Source organism: Sphaerodactylus townsendi, linkage group LG02 (genome assembly GCF_021028975.2).
Source record: "Sphaerodactylus townsendi isolate TG3544 linkage group LG02, MPM_Stown_v2.3, whole genome shotgun sequence".
Taxonomy (NCBI): Eukaryota; Metazoa; Chordata; class Lepidosauria; order Squamata; family Sphaerodactylidae; genus Sphaerodactylus; species Sphaerodactylus townsendi.
In genome coordinates this window covers 59,243,765-59,262,924 of record NC_059426.1, presented here as the reverse complement: position 1 = coordinate 59,262,924, position 19,160 = coordinate 59,243,765, and the positions used below count along the sequence as shown (strand labels likewise).

The 19,160-nt window shown below is 43.3% G+C and overlaps 1 protein-coding gene across 1 annotated transcript in view; it reads right to left on the bottom strand.

Annotated features, from left to right (window-relative positions):
• The window catches only part of LOC125426245, a 72,158-nt gene that overhangs the window by 40,679 nt on the left and 12,319 nt on the right, over positions 1-19,160 (bottom strand). The window lies entirely within an intron of this gene.

Sequence of the window (19,160 nt, the reverse complement as noted above, 5' to 3'; positions counted from 1 at the left end):
CTAGCCCTTTTTATGTAGATGCAGGCACTTCAGTGGGACCTTCCACATACAAAGGCAGGAGCTCTTCCTCTGAACCATAGACCTTCCCACACATCAGGGGGGAAGTCTACTCCCAAGTGTGCACAAAATATTGATTTTAATGTACCTACAGGTATGGTACTCACAGATCAGCCTTTTCATGAGAAAACAGAAGAAAGCACTGACTTAAATATATAAAAATAAAGCACTGACTTTTCAAGAGATGTTTTGAGCAAAAAGCAAAAAATGAACAACAATACCAAAAAACAGACCACAGCATCACCAAGCTAGGAAAAAATACATCTGCAATGCCAGAGTTATATTTAGAAGGGGCTGTATTCTCTCATCTACAACAATCTGATTAATGGGATGGTTAATTTTTTTTGATAACTAAAAAACTGAGTGAGGAAAAAGGTAAAAGGGAGACATCTTTCGTACTGCTTACCTCCTTGAATGCCTTTCAAATACTGTGCTTGGGGATCCCGGCTTTTTTTGAGCCTGCAGGCACATTTGGCATTATGACACAGCATGGTGGGCAAAAGACTTGTCAGAAGACTTGTTGGGCAAAAGGCCTACTTGGCCTCATTCACTTTCTAAAAACACTACCCTGTTTCCCCGAAAATAAGACATCCCTGGAGAGTAAGACGTAGTAGAGGTTTTGCTGAAGTGCTAAATATAAAGCATCCCCCGAAAGTAAGGCGTGGCAAAAGTTTTTTGTTTGGAAGCATGCCCTTGGAACAGAACACCCAGAGCATACACTAGCTGTTTTAGCGGAAAAAATAAGGCATCCCTGAAATAATAAGACATAAGTGCATCTCTGGGAACAAAAAAAATTAATATAGAACCGACACATCTTTTTAGGGAAATTTCACCGGTAGGTGAGCACCAGTAACAGTGTTAGGGGAGCTCTAGGAAGACACGGTATGATCCTGATGTGGAAAGCAGTAAGAACAGCCAACTCCACCCCCCAAAAAACGAGTAGACTTCTAGACTTAATTATTTAGCAGACAGTGACATTATTAATCATGCATATAAGAGCTGTAAGCTTAAATTGCCATCTTCAGGCCCTTGTATGGCCCAGTTTTCCCTGCTCTCTGAAGCCGCTGTTGACAGGGCCTTAACCCAGCTGCTAATTAGACCTACTACCTGTCCTCTGGATCCATTAGCCCTTCACAACTTGTAAAAAAAAAAAACCTGCCGGGAGGAGCACATTATCTGTTGAGTATCACTTCATGCCTCCCTTGAGCAAGGAGTCTTTCGGATAGGGTTGAAGGAGGCAGTGAGATTACCACTCTTAAAAGACCACCGTTAGATCCGAGAGGATCTAGCCCAATTACCGCCCGTCTCCCCGAATCTTTAGTTTTTTTCTGGGGAAGGTATATGAGAGAGTGGTGTTGGAGCAACTTCAAAGGCACTTTCTGGGATGACACATGCGGCTTTTGACCCCCCCTTCCAGTCCGAAGCTTCCGTGCTGGGCGTATGGAGACGGAGACTGTTCTCAAATCGCGCCCGTCACAGATTACACTCCGTGTATACAGCTTCGACCACGGTGATTCGGCTGCTGGTATTGTATTGGTAGATCTTACCGCGGCGTTTGATATGGTCGATCACTGACCTTTTGACCCACCACCTGGCCGCCTCAGATGCAGGGGGGCATGGTCCTTCAATGGATTGTCTACCCAAAGTTTCTCCGAGGTCCGAATCAACAAGCAGTAGCGGGGATACTGGCCTCCCGGAAGTACCCGCACTTTTCTTCTTAGCGGTGTACCCAGGGGCGCTATTATCCCCGCTATTATTTAACATCTATGCTGACCCTTGCTCAGCTGATGCGGAGTTTTGGGCTGAAGTCTGTCATCAGTATCGCGGATGACACCCAGCTCATTCTATCGATGGAGGGGGGGAGGCAGCCGCCGCCCCTGCGGCTCGTTACAGCGCATTGTTTGGAGGCGGTCTGCTGGTTGGTTGCGACAGAACGCAGGTTAAAGCTGAATCCATAGAAGGCGGAGATCCGCTTTGGCTTGGCAGCGAGGCGGAAGCGGGACACTTCAGCCGCCCGGTGTGGGAGGGGTCACGGTAAACCGACCCCCCCCTCATCTTGCGCAACCTGGGGGGTCCCACCTGCTGGATTAAGTCTCTTTCCTATGGAGACCCAGGTGGCCCATATAGTTTCGGGTTGCCTTTTTCCACCTCCGCCAGGCCGGCTGGCCCCCTTCCTCTCCCAAAGCGGACCCACAGCCACTGTGATCCATGCAGCGGTCACCTCGAAAGAGCTAGACTATGATGTCAAGTCGCTCTACAGCTGTAGCCTTCCGCCTTGCTTTCGATCGGAGATTGAAACTTGGTCAACCTGTCTGTGGCAGCGCCTGCTCACTGAGCAGCGCCAGTTATGGGATCATATTCAGCCTGTGCTCGCGCCCGACTACAGTGGCTCCCAGTAAGAGTTCGGATGGATTTCAAAGGTGTTGGTGTTGACCTTTAAGGCCTTGCAGCGGCCTGGGACCCTCGTATCTTGAGGGCTAGACATCACCCCATTATGTTCCCACACGGCCTCTTATGCCGTTCCGGTGGTAAGAGGCCAATCTACTGAATGGTCCCCGGCCTAGCGATGATGTGACTGGCCTCCCTGCAGCGGGCCAGACGCCTTTGCAGCCCTGGCCCGGCCTGAAATAGGCAGCTCTTCCACCAGCTGTTCCGAACCCTCACCCGGGACCTTGGGTGAGTTCCGCCAGGGAGCCTGCAAGATGGAGCTGTTCCGCCTGAACTTTGGAGGAATCCAGCCGCTGATGGTGCCCCCCCCTTTCCGCTGGCCCCTACATCTGGGCCTATAACATCTATCTAGACCTGCCGTCCCTCCCTGGAAGGAAGAATTGTATTAATAATCTAGGTGCGCGAGCCACTAATGCCTGTATTTATTTTACATTTAAATGTTAATGTTTATGGTTTTAGCTGCTTTTATAAGTTTTAACCCTATTTATGATGTTTTACAAAATTGGCCCATCTATTATCTGCTGTGCACCGCCCAGAGCCCTCAGGGATGGGTGAGTCTAAAAAGCAAAGTATAAAATAATATAATGGTAATTAAAGTGCCGGTAAAGTGAAGTGCCAAAGTAAGTAAGAAATCAAGTAAAAGTAGAAATTAGAGTATTAAGTAAAGAAGTAAAGTGAAAAAATGAAGTAGTGTAAGTAGAGAATGAAGTAAGTAAATAAATAAATAAATATGGAAACTGACCCATCAAAATGATACAAGCCCGTGTCAGTTATGGGAATTTGGTTTTGATTTATAGACTATTCGAATAAACCAGATTTCATAAATTACGAAGCCTTCCAAATACTTGTTTAGTGATCAAAGACAGTTTTATAATTCAGTTACATCTCTCTGAATTTCCTTCTATATGGAAACCTCAATAACTGTTATTAGATTAATCCAATTGGTAAATTGTGACCTGAGCCAATCGCTCAATACTTTCTTTTTATTATTATCATATATCAATGTTGTTTCCTTTTGATGGCTAACCTTGTGTCTTGTATACTGTGGTGATCTGTGATATTAAACTGATATTGCCTGGGAAGAAAAATAAACCTAAATATAAAATTTTGTTTTGGAGTTTGTAATGTATAGTGGTGGTAGTTGGCTAATTAATAAAATGAGAAATATTTATAGTTTTAAAAGTATTTACAGTTACTATGTAAGAAAGGGAAAGCTACTCTGGGCCTTTCCGATGCATCATTTCCACCTGTGTGTAGTCTTAACATAGAGAGATTAGCCTTGACTCAAACATATTTATTTCCCACCTCAAATGTATAATAAGAGGTAACTAGAATGAAGACTATTAGTTTTATCCCACATCCCCCCACCCCCAAAGTGGGTCTGTACAATGAAATACTTTTTTTACAGTAAGAGATCTTGGGTTTTATGAACAGTGTTACGCTCTCTCTCATCATTTAGGCCTAAACTCAAGTTAGGTGACAGTGGTTCTTTTCTGGTGAGAAAGAGATATTTTTGTACATGTTCAGAGGTGTAATAAAGTAGTTCATGCTTAACAATTAGAAAGCAAAGCTTATCAGACAGAATAAGCCACAATACCAATTGCCAAAATTCAGATTTTTGGTAATTTTCCCACAGCCAACAGAGGAGGAAAGCAAACAGAAACTGGCATAGATCTAGTTTATTTTTTCTGTCCAGTGCTTGAATTTGTTCCTTCTGTCAGGCAGGAGAAGAGATGACAAAAAGTGAGAGAATGGGAGCATGGATCAGGAGGACATGGAAGATTGAACTCAGGCAGAAAACACTGACCGGCTCAGAACTGGAGGCTTCTCGCAGCTTCCCTTCCCCTAACCCTTGAAAAGCAATCAGGTGGAAAACTGCTTGCACATTTCCGTTCTATTTCTTCCTAAGAAAAACAAACAGTTATGCTTTAAATAGAAAAGGGATACTAGAAGTATTCTCCCATATGTCATTTGCAGGTGTGGCCCTAGTTGTCATTTGCTTTTGACGTCAAACAATCTGAGATTCCTGACTGTAAAAGAACTCTGTTACACAACTATGTAGATTACTTCTTTCAGCCTTGCTCTCTTTCCTTAACCCACGATCAATCAATCACAAGATTATTAACCCTGGTTCACTATTTGAACTATTGCACGCACAATTCTTCCTAAATTAGACTTTAAAAGCAGAAGTACTTGAGAAATAATTGCTTGTGGAACTCACAGAACAACTGCTGGGTATATACCATTCATGGTCCTTCTTTTCTGAACAAGGAGGACATCTTGTGCGTGTTTCTTGTTATCCAATTAGGGAGGCAGGAAATAACTTTTCTTCTCCTTCCTGTTTGAGGTGAGACCGCCCATGTTCTTCAGCTCAGAAACACCCTAGAGCAGTCTTAAAATAAGTAGAACAACAACTCATGTAATTCAATGTTAACAGTCATGTAATTCAATGTTAACAGTCATAGAAGGAGAGGAAGTATATATACAGAAAAGGATTAGAAAGGTGGTCTTGAAGAGTTATGATGACTATGGGAGGGGCAAGATGTCCTCCTTGCTCAGAGGAGAAGGACCATTCACAGTATGTATCCAATGGTTAGTCTTCCACTGAGTGAAGGACATCTTGTGGGACGTCCCAAAGCAGTGTCCCAAAATACTGGGTGGGTCATCATAAGTAGATAATTAGGTACAGGAGTGAATGTGTTGCAACACCTTTCGGCTGAGTGCAGTATCCGAAGGACTGTAACGTCAATTTTGTAGTGTTTGCAGAAGGTTGACACTGATGACCAAATGGCCAATTCACATATTTCTTCAGTGGAAGTGTTCTTGGCTGAGGTGGCATTGGCAGAAGTGCTATGTTTCGAATGGGCTGTGATTTCAGCCAGAATTTCTAAATGATGAAACCAACATGTCTCTACATGTCTTAAGACATTTGCTAATGGTGTTCCTAGAGATGCTCTGACCCAAGTTCATAGGGGTAACATCTACGAACATAGATTCAGTCTTGCAGATAGATTGAGTTCTGATGATGTAAATCTTTAGGGCTCACCTCATGTCTAAGGCTCCCAAAGAACTTCCATGGGGTGCTTCAGATGTGGGCAGAATAACAGCAGGTATAACTCCTGTTGTTGATGGAATTTGGAGTTGACTTTTGGCTGGAAGAAACTGTGTGTATACCACTTTCTCCTTATGGAACATGCAGAAATCTGGGTGGACCGAGAGGTGCCAAGTTCAGATACCCAATATGCTGATGTAATTGCCACTAGAAATATGGTCTTCATCCTCAGGTATTTCATTGGCACCTCTGACAGAGGCTTGAAGGGACGCTTAGTGAAAGCGCTGAGGACCACTTTAGCCTCCAAATGGGAAAGTGGTGAACAGTCGGAGAGTCTAGTGCCTTTGCTCCTCTGAGGAATGACACTACCTGTGGATATTGAGTGAGAGACCGACTGCCTGATCAAGGCACCGCTCTAGAGGGGGAGGCAACCTGGCGTTTGAGCGTGGCAGAACACAGGCCCGTTCTGAGTCCATCTTGGAGGAAAGCCAGGATGGTGGGGACAATGGAAGGAGAGGGCTCATTTATGTTGGTCCAAATTAGGACATGAGAATGAGAGATCTGTTTGTTGAATGCCTACAGAGACTCATGGACAGCCTTCATCTCCAGTCTGCTGATGAGTAGAGAAGCCTCTGTGGGGGACCATCTTTCCTGGGTCCCTTCCAACATTGCTCCCCAGATGGTCAGGCTGGCATCCATAAAACTCTCATGAAAGGTCAATGTCCAGTATGATTTGCTCTGAAAGGTGTTCACTGATTTGGTCCACCAGGGCAGGCTCTGTTTGGTGTGTACTGAGAATATCAGCAACAATATGCACCTATGTAAGATCTCCTCCTGTTAAGACTGTTTGCAGTGAAGTCTTCCCCAGTGCATGGCATACATGTTGGACAACAGCAGCCCCAGGAGGGACAAAAGTTCCATGAGTTGTGAGGATCTCAAGGAGATAACTGCTACAGCCTGGTTCTTGATCTTTGAGACTTTCTGATTTAGAACAAAGAATTTGTTCTTTCTGGTGTCTATGATGGCACCTGAGTGTTCCAGACTTTGTGCTGGGGTGAAGGAACTCTTTTTGGTGCTCACCATGAAGCCATTGGCCTGGAAGCACTGGAGAACCATTTGCGTGTCCTGCTGGGATTGTTGAAATGACTGGGACCTCACTAGCAGATTATCTAGGAATGATGGAGGTGGATATTTGGTTCCTTTAGGAGTATCACCAGATTTACCAACAGTTTGGTGAAAACCCCTAGAGAGCCCGAATGGTAGGCCTCTGAACTGGAAATGGGACCAATCCACACAGAACCATAGGAACTTCCTATGCCCTTGAAAAATGGGGATGTGGAGGTAGGCCTCTTTCAAGTGTACTGAAATTACAAATTCGTCTGGTTGAAGAGATTCCACAATAGTTCTGAGAGTCTCCATGCAGAAGTGCTGCAGTTCAGTGAAGAAAATAATACAGCATTCACTGAAGATCGGGATCACAGATTTCTTATTTCTCCTCTTAGGCTTCTACATCTCCTCCTAGACTTCTTATCTTGGCTTTTGTGGGTAACACACAATTTTCTTGGATCCAACTCTTAGAGAACAGTGTGAGACAAATCAGCACTCCCGTCAAATACAGAAACTTTTCAAGCACATCTCTTTTCAAGCACATCTAATCTTCCTAGAAAAAAGGTCAGCTAAATATTTTGATATAGGCTGTTTGCCTCAAGGAGAATTTGACCTGGAGCTTCAGAGGAATAAGCAACCTTCTCTTTTTCACTTCTGATTCAAAAATATTGTGTTATTAATCACTTGCTGCAGCTGCTTGAAACAAAGGAACCTGTGTCCTCTCCTTGCCCATTCAACACTTATTAAAGAATGAGCAGTACTTAAACAAAAATATATAGCAACGCTCCCACCAAACTCCACTGTTGACTTTGTGATGAATAGCTTCTAGAAGTCCCAGCCCTCCCTACTACCTCAGGTAGTTGTCAATAGTGGTAGAGAAACAAATCAAAACCAAAAGAAAAGTAAAATGGTAGGACAGAGCAGGTCACATGCTTACATTTCTGCACGGTGACAGTATCTTATCATTTTTAACTGAATTTTGAAATATTTGAAATATTTTGACCAACTTTGGTTTATTTAATATTTACCCACTGATGCTATTAAATGACAACACAAACAGCGCAACCTCTGCACTACATTACCAAATTTGTTACTCATTACATGACAAATTTGAAAAATCATACATTCCTGACTCAGTGTTTATCATCACCAGATCATCACCATATCTGGAATTCATTAAATGTTTATTTTCTGACCTCAGTTTATTCTTTTTACATATTCCAACTGTGCACTAGTGATCTAAGCCCTTGGAGCAACACATTGAGACTGTACTGTTTTACAAGGCAATGAATTCCCCATCAGCCTTTTGCAGCCATGATGTAATGTTACCATTTATATTGTTTTATCTTTTTCCCCTAAGAGGAAGTCATCAATAATTAACAATATGTCCTCTGAGTAGTAAGACATCATCCCTCATACCATGGACAACTGGGCATAATGAAATGATCAAGGGATTATGGTTTGTAAAAGGCAGGCATTCTGATAGTGAGAGAATACAACAACATCAAAAGCTACTTATCTTTAAGTAATTAGGACCCAGTTGTAGATACTTAGCATGAGAAAGTGTTATGTGCTTATCCAACAACAAACTGTACGGGGAGATCTTGATAATAAGTTTTCCATGGGTGGATCTGTTTCACAATATATGGCGGTATATGCAAGAACAGGCAACTCTTGAAGAATTGCAAGGACAATTCACCACCATATTCTTTATACCACTTTCTTAATGGAAAACAAATAACAATTTTCAGCTGTAAAATGATGGATGATTACTGTACTAACAGCGTTTCAGCCTTCAGGTGGTCCTGAAACCAATCAGAAACTCACAACTCCTACAGTTTCCTATTTCTAGTAGGTTGTAACTTCTGCAAGTGCTGACAAATCCTTTAACCTTTTCTAGCTCTAGGTAAACAAATGGGAGAATGCAATCTGCATCCCTTGAAATGAAACTCATGAGAGATGAGTTTCTAAAAACATGATCACAGCCAAGCAAATAGGGTGATGGAAACACTTTCTTCAGATAAAATAGTGACTGCAAGGATAAAAATAAGCAAAGATAATTAGCAACATGGGAGTAAGAACTGAGCTTCAGGTGCAAGTGTTCCAAGGTATACATAAAACAGAACAGCTTCAGTAAACCTTAAATCTGTTTGCTACCGCCAACGGTGTGGATTTTCAAACAATTTGTGAGACTGCTTTAATTGGCTAAAAAATCTGGAACCATAGGCTTCTGGAACCTAAGTCTGGAACAGAATAAACCAAGTGATTACTCTGAAGCAAGTGCACCCTCCTCAGTATTTATACAGGCACTCATACTTGGCTGCATTCAGACACTGCCAGCTCTCATATATTGGCAGCAACAATGAAAGTAGCACAATAGGGAAAGGCTGTTTAGCCCATAAACATAAAATCAGTGGTATGGAAAGATCTGGAGTATTGTATTTGTGCAGTGGTTCTCAAACTTCCAAACTTACTTTGCAAAAGGGTCGTTCTGGCTATAGCAACTCCATACTACTTTCCTTCGCCCCAGACATAAAATGCAGGAATCTCATATCAATTAGCTCTGAGCAAGTTTATTTTATTTTTCACATTTAATATTTATAAGCATATGGCATTACTGTCTCCAGGCCATTTCATACATTATGCAGTGGCAAACCCAAATTTGGCATCAATCCTCTGCACCCAACTCAATATTTCTTCACCTCCCCCTGGGTCACAGCCCCCTTGTGAGAATGTCAGAACCCACTCTGAGGTCTCAGTGTACAATGTGACAATGATTGCATTAGATGGACAATGCCCCACTCCTCCCAATTCTATACATTTTTCAATTTTAAAAATGAACTGCATGATGGAGACAACAAAGCAAATGCCAAAAGCCAATAATATATTTACACTTCACCACACTATCTCCCTTAACATACAAGCAGCACACATACAAATTATACAAAGATACAAAAACAAACATTTAATATTTGAAATCATTGTTCTGACCTGTTTTTTGCCCAGTGAAAATAAAGAGCAACTACTGATGAGTCCGCAACACCAATAAAACATATGTCCCAAAGGCACCAATGACCAGCAGGATCCATGGGAAGATAATTACTAAGGTTGCAGGGTATGTGATAATGGTAATAATAAAGGAAGTCAGAGACACCAGTGGTCTTCTGACTGACAGCTATATCATGCATTTATAAAAGCCAGCTGTTTGAAACACAATCACCTCTTTTAATGATACATGGGGGAACACCAAAAGCTTATTCCTAGCAGATAATACTAAAATGGAATGGATGCAGGTGCACCAAAAGTTCTAACCTGAATATTAGGGTAAAAAATAATCTGCAGGCTGTTGGTCTTGTTCATATGAAACATGGAGAGGAAGCGGTCATGAAGAACATGCAGATGACAGCACGTAGCTATGCGTAGCTGAAATGAAATACCATCTTGACAAAATGTCACAGCAGCAGGATTTTAATGTCTGATCACAAACTGCCATTAATGAGATAGCTGCTCCATAGATACTAAGTAGCCCTGCTCAAAGGGACTCGGGTTTAAAAGGCAGTTCATGCTGTGAGAAGTCATCTGCATCCATTACATTTTATTGTGGCTTTATTTTAAGGAGATCAGGGGTGATGTACATAGTCTTTTCTTCCTCGATTTCATCATCACAGCAACATTTTAAGGTGGATTATTACCATTATTAACTTCATTTACAGGTTAGGCTATGTGAGATTCTTCTAAGGTCAGTCAGTGAGCATCAAGGATGAGTGGGGCTTGAATTTGGGCCTCTGTAGTTCTCACTGGAATCTTTAACTGCTGGTTCTCCATCGTAAGTCATTCATAAATTGTGAAAGGAGACATAGTATTTAGGGGCAAGTCATACATGGTTTGTAAATGCATATGAAGAAACTGAGTAGAGCAGTTAGGCAAGGGACTGTTAGCAGTTATCCTTCCCTCAGTGCAGGATCCAGCCACTACCTGACTGAAGTAATACAGCTTTCATGCTTATGTACACTTACTTAGTGTGGACAGAGTGGACAGAGTTGAGCTAAAATCTAAACATTCAAATGAACTTATGAGTAAACATGCTAAGAACAGTGCTGACTGAAGACAGTGATCATGAGATTCAAGAGGGCTGATGATAAGAAATACAGGTGAGACGTGCACTCCTTTCACATTCTACATTTTTTTCAAGCTGGGAAACCTCACTGACCAGGCTGGCCAGATTTTCCCACCTTTTTCCCTTCAGGAACTGAAGTGCTTCTAATAATGGTAGTGTAAGGTAGAAAGCCTTTTCCCTCAGGCCTATCGTACTTCCCAGAAAGTGAAGGATGCTCATTGACTTTTATTTCTCTTTTCCACAGGCACTCCTTCACAAAGGCACATATAAAATAAATATCTGAGGCAGATTTAAACTTAAATCGAATAACAGATTTATTTAACAAACAGGAGATGGTAACGGGAGAATAACAACTTGGAAATGGAAATGGATAAGGATGAAGTAAACTTGGCAGGATAAATATGTACACTATTCAAAGAGAACTTGGCACAGAGATAGTTTTTGGTTTCTTCAGCACAGCACTTAAGGTTACTTAGTTCAGATTATCTTAGATGTTAGTTTCATAGATAGTTCAGAGTTGCTGTTCCTTCGCTTAGATGTTCTGGATTATGGCTATTTACATACAGGGTCCTAACACTGGCTTAGTATTTTTTCAAAGTACCCTCATACATTCCTCATAATTAGGTAAAACCCTCAAAACAAAACATAAACTCTCTACTGAGGTAAATATAAAGCAAATAACATTAGTACACTAGAACTCTTCTCTACCTAGAATAAATTCCTAACCTGGTTTATATGACTATCACTTGGCTCTCCTATAAACTCTTTTTCCCACCAGTATACTTTGTCAGTGTATAATTGTTTTTGCCCAGCACTCAGGTTGATAACCAGTAGAATCAGTTACTCTCTTTGGCTGATCTACTCCCCTCAGAGTCAGAGTCACATAGTTAAAGCAAGAAGCACTTAACATCAGAAATATTTCAGATCCAAAGCACTCATAGAATGTACTGACAAGGAGTTTTACCTCCTCCCTCACTGCATTTTGTAGTTACTTGCCCAATCAGAGTGAAGGTGGCCACAGCCAATCAGGTGGCTCCCCTGTTCCTAGGCCTTTCTGCGCCTCACTCAAGAGGTAAACCATATTTTACTTTGACAAAACTGGACTTTAAAAATACACATATCTCTGCCACGCCACGTCGCAACACAACACAACACAACCTCTCCGTCACAACAGGTATTGCTATTAATGCTTACAACAACAGGTGTGAATTAATTAACAGATAAAGTAGGCACAAGGTGCATGTAGTCCAGAATTCCATGTTTCCTCACTGATGTCACTGCTATTCACACAAAACACAACCGAGCGGCAAGGTAGAAGGAGCACATCTGGATCCGGTGATCACGGCTGAGCCTATCAAAACATGGCTCAAACTTGCACTTCCAAGCTCAGCCTTACAGTGCTCTGTACCATTTGGTCAGCATCTATAACAATGATAGTGATATATTCCTTTTGTTGGTCCATGCCCGTTTCACAATTTCTCTTAAAGGTTTATCTTATATGAAACACATATGTCTGGTGGGATATGAAAGAAGAGCTACTACTACTGAGAGCAGTTCCTGTTCCATCCATTAACAGGAGAAGGGAATTTCCTTTAAAGAGGCACAACAGCACTAGCTACAGCTTTATCTAGCCCTGTTTGTAGGCTCATCTAGTCCTCTTTGCCTTGCTTTGAGATGGGAAGAACCACAGAAGATGGCTAGTGAAGAAGGAGAAAAGTACAACTTGTGCCACTTTTAAAAGAGGTCCTTAAGGCAAAAGCAAAAAGGAAAGTGAACCTCAGACTGGTGCAAGAATTTTGTGGCTCAAATACTCTTCCTATTGCATTTCAACGAGCATCTTCAGGGAAACTGTAAACCGGTGGAATGCACATTGCACCTGGCATTGTATCCTTGTAAAAAACATATATGTAATCAAATGCGATAAGAATCCTGAATACAGAAATATGCCTGAATAATGCTTTCAACCACACTGACTATACTGCAGCATCAAAGGGGTTTACCTTAATATAAACTATACTGACACAAAAAGAAGAGTCTGGACCTTTTCTGCACCACCCCACAAAGTCACTGAGCCAAAGCTGCAGTGAAAGCAGTCATCCATTTATCACGTTGTATGCTTTTCCCCTCGAGAGGCAAAGCAAAGCAAAATCAATAGAAAACATGGAGCAGGGACAGCTAATCTGCACTCAGAGTGTGGCTACAAATTAAAAAGAAAATGCAATCACAACAGTCCTCTTGCTTTTTTTCATTATTCTATTGGATGATAATTAAAATCCACAGGCCAAATTCAACCCAAGCATAACTCCACAGAAACCAGGTGAGTTCCAAAGACATCCATTTAACAGATTATGTGAATTGTTGTGCGATGGCTGCAAAGAACAGCAGCAACACCATTAGGGATTTGTGGGGAGGGGGAGGGTTTATCAGTAAAGCAGTTCCTACTTTGCTCCTGCCTGCTAGTTGCATGGATCTGAGCTGCAGCCACCTTATTGCTTTTGTCTTCCACGGAAAGGGTCTCAAAAGTGCGAACATTCACATGCTGAGCTCCCACGCTGGCAATTGAGAAAGGCTGCTCTTCTGTCCAACCTCTCAGATCAAAGCACACACAAACATTTCTGTTGTAAAATAGCCACTATGTGTGTCTCTGTTCAACACGGGGCAAAACCATTCTTACCAGTACTCATAATGATAAAGATGCCCACCCTTTCCAATGGTGAATTGAGAGAACCCAACAGAGGCTCATTTATTCTTTACAACAGATGTCCATAACCCTTTTGACAGCAACTTCCCTTGTCCCTACTTTGGCTCTTCTAGTTAATATCAAAAGGGAGACCTTGTGCTTTTCTCAGCCTCGCACATATAGAGTCAGGAAACCAGATCCAAGACAGGATACACAGAAGAAAGAATTTCACTGGTGTAAGTTCTGTAACTGAGGTTCCTTCCGCACATGCAGAATAATGCCCTTTCAATCCACTTTCAATGCATTGCAGCTGGATTTTATTGTGTGGAGTAGCAAAATCCATTTGCAAACAATTGTGAAAATGGATTGAAAGTGAATTATTCTGCATGTGCGGAAGGGGCCTCAGCGCGACAAGCTGCTTCTGCCAAAGTTCCCTCTTCTGTATAACTACTAAAGGTGCAAGACTCCTATCCAGTTCTGTCATCTGGCCATGCTGGCTGTGGTATGGAAATGCTCCACATGTATTTGAAATTTGTGCATCTGCACACAAAGGAGCTGTATGGATTTTCTTTTGCTGTTACACTGGACATGTGTAATAATTTATTAAAATAATTTATGTATTGTCTCTGTTGATTTGATTTTTAGGTTCTTTGCAAACTCCCCAAAGAACATCTTTAGTTCAGAGGTAGGGATCATAATGTCTGAAACAGCCCTCCAGCTCTCATGATCCCAATTCCTTTCTAGGTATGCAGTGAATTCCAATTAACAACTAGCTGCACTGGCAAAGCAGACATCTAATTGCTCTGCCAACTAGCCAGTTCAGTTTTCATGAATTGAAAACTGATTTCACCCTGTGGGAAAGAAGACAAAAAATCTTGGCACCACTGCTCAAAGACTTCTGGTAATGTTGTGATTGGCAGGAACACGTCAAGAACAGGTGGATTTGCGTAAAAGCATAGCACCTCTCTCACCATGAGAAAATGACAAAACAGCTTGCACCTATTGTAAGGTGATCAGATTTTTAATTTTGTAATGCGGGGCGCGCGTGCGCGTGGCCACAGGAGCACACTGCCTTTTGCGGTGCTCCCCGGTTGGGAAACAGGAAAGCGCCCCAGAAGGCAGTGCAGCAGCGCGGGAGGCGCATGCGGCCTTAGGAGCGCACTGCCTTTTGCGGCGCTCCCCGATTTCCTACCCTGTCACAGGGCGGGAAACCAGGGAGCGCCGCAAAAGGCAGTGCGCTCCTGCGGCCGCGTGTGCCTCCCGCGCTGCCGCACTGCCTTCTGGGGCGCTTCCCTGTTTCCCGCCCTGTGACAGGGCAGGAAACCGGGGAGCGCCGCAAAAGGCAGTGCGCTCCTGCGGCCGCGTGCGCACTCCCGCTGGCGCACTGCCTAGTAATCGGGAAAATTTTAAAACCCCGCGGGACGCGTTGCCGAAAAGCGTGACTGTCCCGCCAAAAGCGGGAAGGCTTGTCACCTTAACCTATTGCAGTGAGGGGTGGAGGGGAGGGGCGGAGGAGCGGGGCAGGAATGGCCATGAAGCGAATCTTCCAAGCAGAATTGAACCACAGCACCTTTCAAGATTAAGAAACTGAATATTGTAAAATGACAATTTCAAGAAAAGTAGGCCACAACCTACCAGGGAGTTGGGAAAGCCCTTTGAGTGGGGTTAGTGGACTTCATGGTACTGATGTTGTGTAGTGGTTCAGAGTGACTGACTCTAATCTGGAGAACCAGGTTTGTTTTCCCACTCCTCCACATGAAGGCTATTGGGTGACCTTTTGCCAGTCAGAGTTCTCTCAGAACTCTTTCAGCGTCACCTACCTCACAAGGTACTTGTTGTGGGGGGAGGTGATTGTAAGCCGCTTTGAGACTCCTTGTGGTAGACAAAAGTGGGGTATAAAACCCAATTCTTCTTTTACTGCTGGGAATGAGTATTAGAAACAGTAACATACAAAAGAGAGCTGTGGCTTTTGGGGGCATCACACAAATACTTTACAACATAGTTGTTGTTGTTTTTTGCACTGCATATACAAAAATTGAGCATCTTATGCATCAAGCACCTCAGTGAACTTGCAATATGAAACAATCAAACTGCTCTTCACAGGCTACAGCAAACACGTGTTGCCCACCTGTCCAGGGACGGAGCTGCCTCCCAGCACCTGGCAGCCTGTTCCACCCCCCTCCTTGTCACAAATCCCCACCCAGGGACCCTGGAGCACCCCAAAACAACAGTCCTACCCTGGACTTGCCACAAGGAGCAGAGACTTCCAGGAAGCCACCAGCAAGAAGGAACAGCAGAAAAATAGCAGGAGAGCCTGAATAGCAAGACAAGCCTCAGCCATTTCAGGGAACAGGGTGGAGGCAGCACAGCCCAAGCCAATCAGCAGTCTTCAGCAGCCTTAGAACGTGGAAAGGGGCCGGCACAACCCCTGCCAGACTGCAATCCAGGAGGAGGCCCAGGAAGGCTGAGGAGTCAGTCTCAGGTCAGCAGGGCAAGACAGATAGCTGGCCAGCCACTAGACAGGGGTAGGGAACCTGCGGCTCTCCAGATGTTCAGGAACTACAATTCCCATCAGCCCCTTTCAGCATGGCCAATTGGCCATGCTGAAAGGGGCTGATGGGAATTGTAGTTCCTGAACATCTGGAGAGCCGCAGGTTCCCTACCCCTGCACTAGGAGGATGAGGAGAGCTCCCAGGAGGGAAGGAACCTCCTGAGAGGGACAAAAGGGAGGCAGGGCAAGAGGCTGTTGGTTATTGTGGCGCAGGGGCTCAAGCTTGCAGGAGCGAGGTTAACTACCTGACAAAAGTAAACAGCTTATGAACTGAAGCCAGAGTCATGCTCTGTTTGTTCCAAAACGGTGCCCGAGCTCCTATCTGGCCAAGGGGGTCAACTTTGCACAGGTGACCAGCAGGCAAGCACTCACACCACCCCATGGAGATTAAACGGTGTAGAGGAAAACAGTAATGAGCCAAGTGGTGTGAAGTCATATGGACTACCAATCAAACATCTATTACTTGTTGGTGGTGGCTCTTCCTGCTGAAAGGTTTGGCAGCTGCAGCCAAAATGCACTATATTCTGATGTGATAGGATAGAGTATAATTCTTTTTCCCCCTGAAAGTTGATATTTGCCATAATCAGATTGGAATGAAATGTGTTCAGCTTTCAAGATACACTGCTTTGCTTTATAAAGGTCAGAGTTATCCCCTCTAAATCACTCGGTGGGTCCATGTCTTATCACTTATCCCATATACTGTATTCCCAGTTGCAAAGTTGCCATTGACGTCAATGCAGTTAAATGCTGGTTAATAAATATTGTATGAGGTACATATCAATATACAAGTACTTCATTACTGTGATTTTTAAACATGCCTTTGAATAATTCATAGCACAATATAGATTTTTCCAGAGATAGATAATTCTAATTAACTATGATCTATACTATAATTTATGCAATAATCATATTTAACTTACAAACACTTTCAGAATGGACAGTAATTAAAATACAAAATATTTTCAACCAAGACTAGTGTTGACAACTACCCTGAGGGGAAAAAGTCCCACCTCTTTAAGAGAGGCTTTAGGATGCTATTTACCAGGTGATGTTATTTTTGCCAGGTGATGTCACTTCCATGCCAATACAAGCTTCAGCTGCCCAGTTCCACAAGTAAATCTTCTATCAAAGGAATAGGACTTTTTTTTTGTCCAGGCCAGTGGTGGGATCCAAAAATTTTAGTAACAGGTTCCCATGGTGGTGGGATTCAAACTGTGGCGTAGCGCCAATGGGGCTGGGCAGGGCATGATGGGGGCGTGGCTGGGCATTCCTGGGGCCGAGTATTCCGGGGCGGGGCTGTGGCAAGGATGGTCCTTGGACGGGAAATGAATGCACGCAGGCGCAGGCTGCCATGCACGCCAGTGCACCTCCTGCTAGACTGCTTCCAGTTCTGTGTGCTACTGCTGAGAGGAGGGGCGTAACTAAGGCAAAAATCACGTGGCAAAATCACCAATTAGTAACCCCCTCTCGGCACACACAAATAATTAGCAACCTACTCTCGGGAACCTGTGAGAACCTGCTGGATCCCACCTCTGGTCCAGGCCTACTGGCAATCCTAACCAAGACATTCCAACTTCATAAACTGTTTCATTGCACCCTTTCGGATCTTTCATTTCTAACATTCAGCACCATTCATTCATTTGATCTCTGTACTGCCCTTCCAAAGAGTGGTTTACATATACAATATTTGCAATAAATATAAAATGTAAAACCCACAATTGTTAAAATAACACATTATTCACTACTATGAGTCAAGAGGCACCAAATTGGTGAGGAGTTACAGAGAGGGTAACAGACCAAACTGGTGGCCTAAATCTGGAAGAGGTCTGTTCTGCAGGCCCAGTGAAAATCAGATAAATCCAACAGGCGATAAATCTCCCTTGGCAGAGCATTCCACCAGGAAGAAGATGCCACTGAAAATGCCCTTAATGGGTTCTAAAATTTTCTTCAGTTTCATCTAGAATGACAGAAGCTCTTCGCTGAGTTCTGATCACTATTCTTTAGGAGAACCTAACTAATCCTAGAAAAATGTGACTATGAAGAGATGGACATTTTCATGTGCCCTCACTAACTTTTGGAAAAAGCTCTGCCTATATTCTTATGTGGCGTTTCAACATGTTGTGGGTGTTGATTCTTCCCAGCACAATGATTTCCTTCCATGTTCCAGGGAGGTGACAAAACTCCCTTTACTTACCTGCAACTTTACCTTACTCTGCCTACCTTCTCTCTCTTTTCTCCCTTCCCGCACTCAATCCAAACAGAAGTGAATGGCTTGCTTTTTGACTCATCAGGCATTTACACAAGGACACTTAAAAAAACCCCTTCCTCTCTTGCCAGTAGTTATTTGACAATGCAGCACATACAAAAGCTCTCCCCTCCCCATGATTCTTGCTTGTCCTTTTTATTAATATCCTGAATTTGGTCATACTGGCATTTTCTTTTGCTGCTAAACTGCACAGAACACAAGCTGCGTCTGGAACAACAGCTGAACAACATTTTCACAAGTTGACACTCAGCAAGATTCAGGTGAATCTGGGATAATCCATCTCCTATTAAGGCCATCTGTTCAGGCCACTGGGTTTCAAATGTTCTTCCTTCAGAGACAGTGTGCTGAGCTTTCTAACAGGCAACCCTACGCATCTGTTGGACAACTTCACTAAATTGCAGTGAACCCAGGGGGCACGCTCAGCTTATGTGGGATACTATCCCAGCCTGTTATGCTCCACAGGTGCCCTTTTTGAACTAGGTGTGTCCTAGAAACTACCTAATGTTCTCTTACGGTTACCTGTCCTGCAGAAGATTGGCAGTGAGTATAAAGTTGCCCTTCACAGACGCTTTTCCAACATCATGGATCCTTTCACTGAGAATTCTATGAAAATCTTCCATAGAACCTCTTGGTACATTTCCAAGCAGCCCAAGAATTCTCTGGAATGTAATTTGAGAACGTCATAATCTCATGGGTAAAATAGCACTTCACATGATGTCTGACTGGCATCGCTCAACGATGGACAGATAATTCCCAAAATATGTGGGGAGATAATCTGAAACAGCAGCAGGTTCACAGCCATTGGGCTGTGAATTGATAGAAGGCAAACAAGCTCAGGGATAAAGTTTTGAAGAAACCTTTCTGATTGTCCAAGCTTGAGCT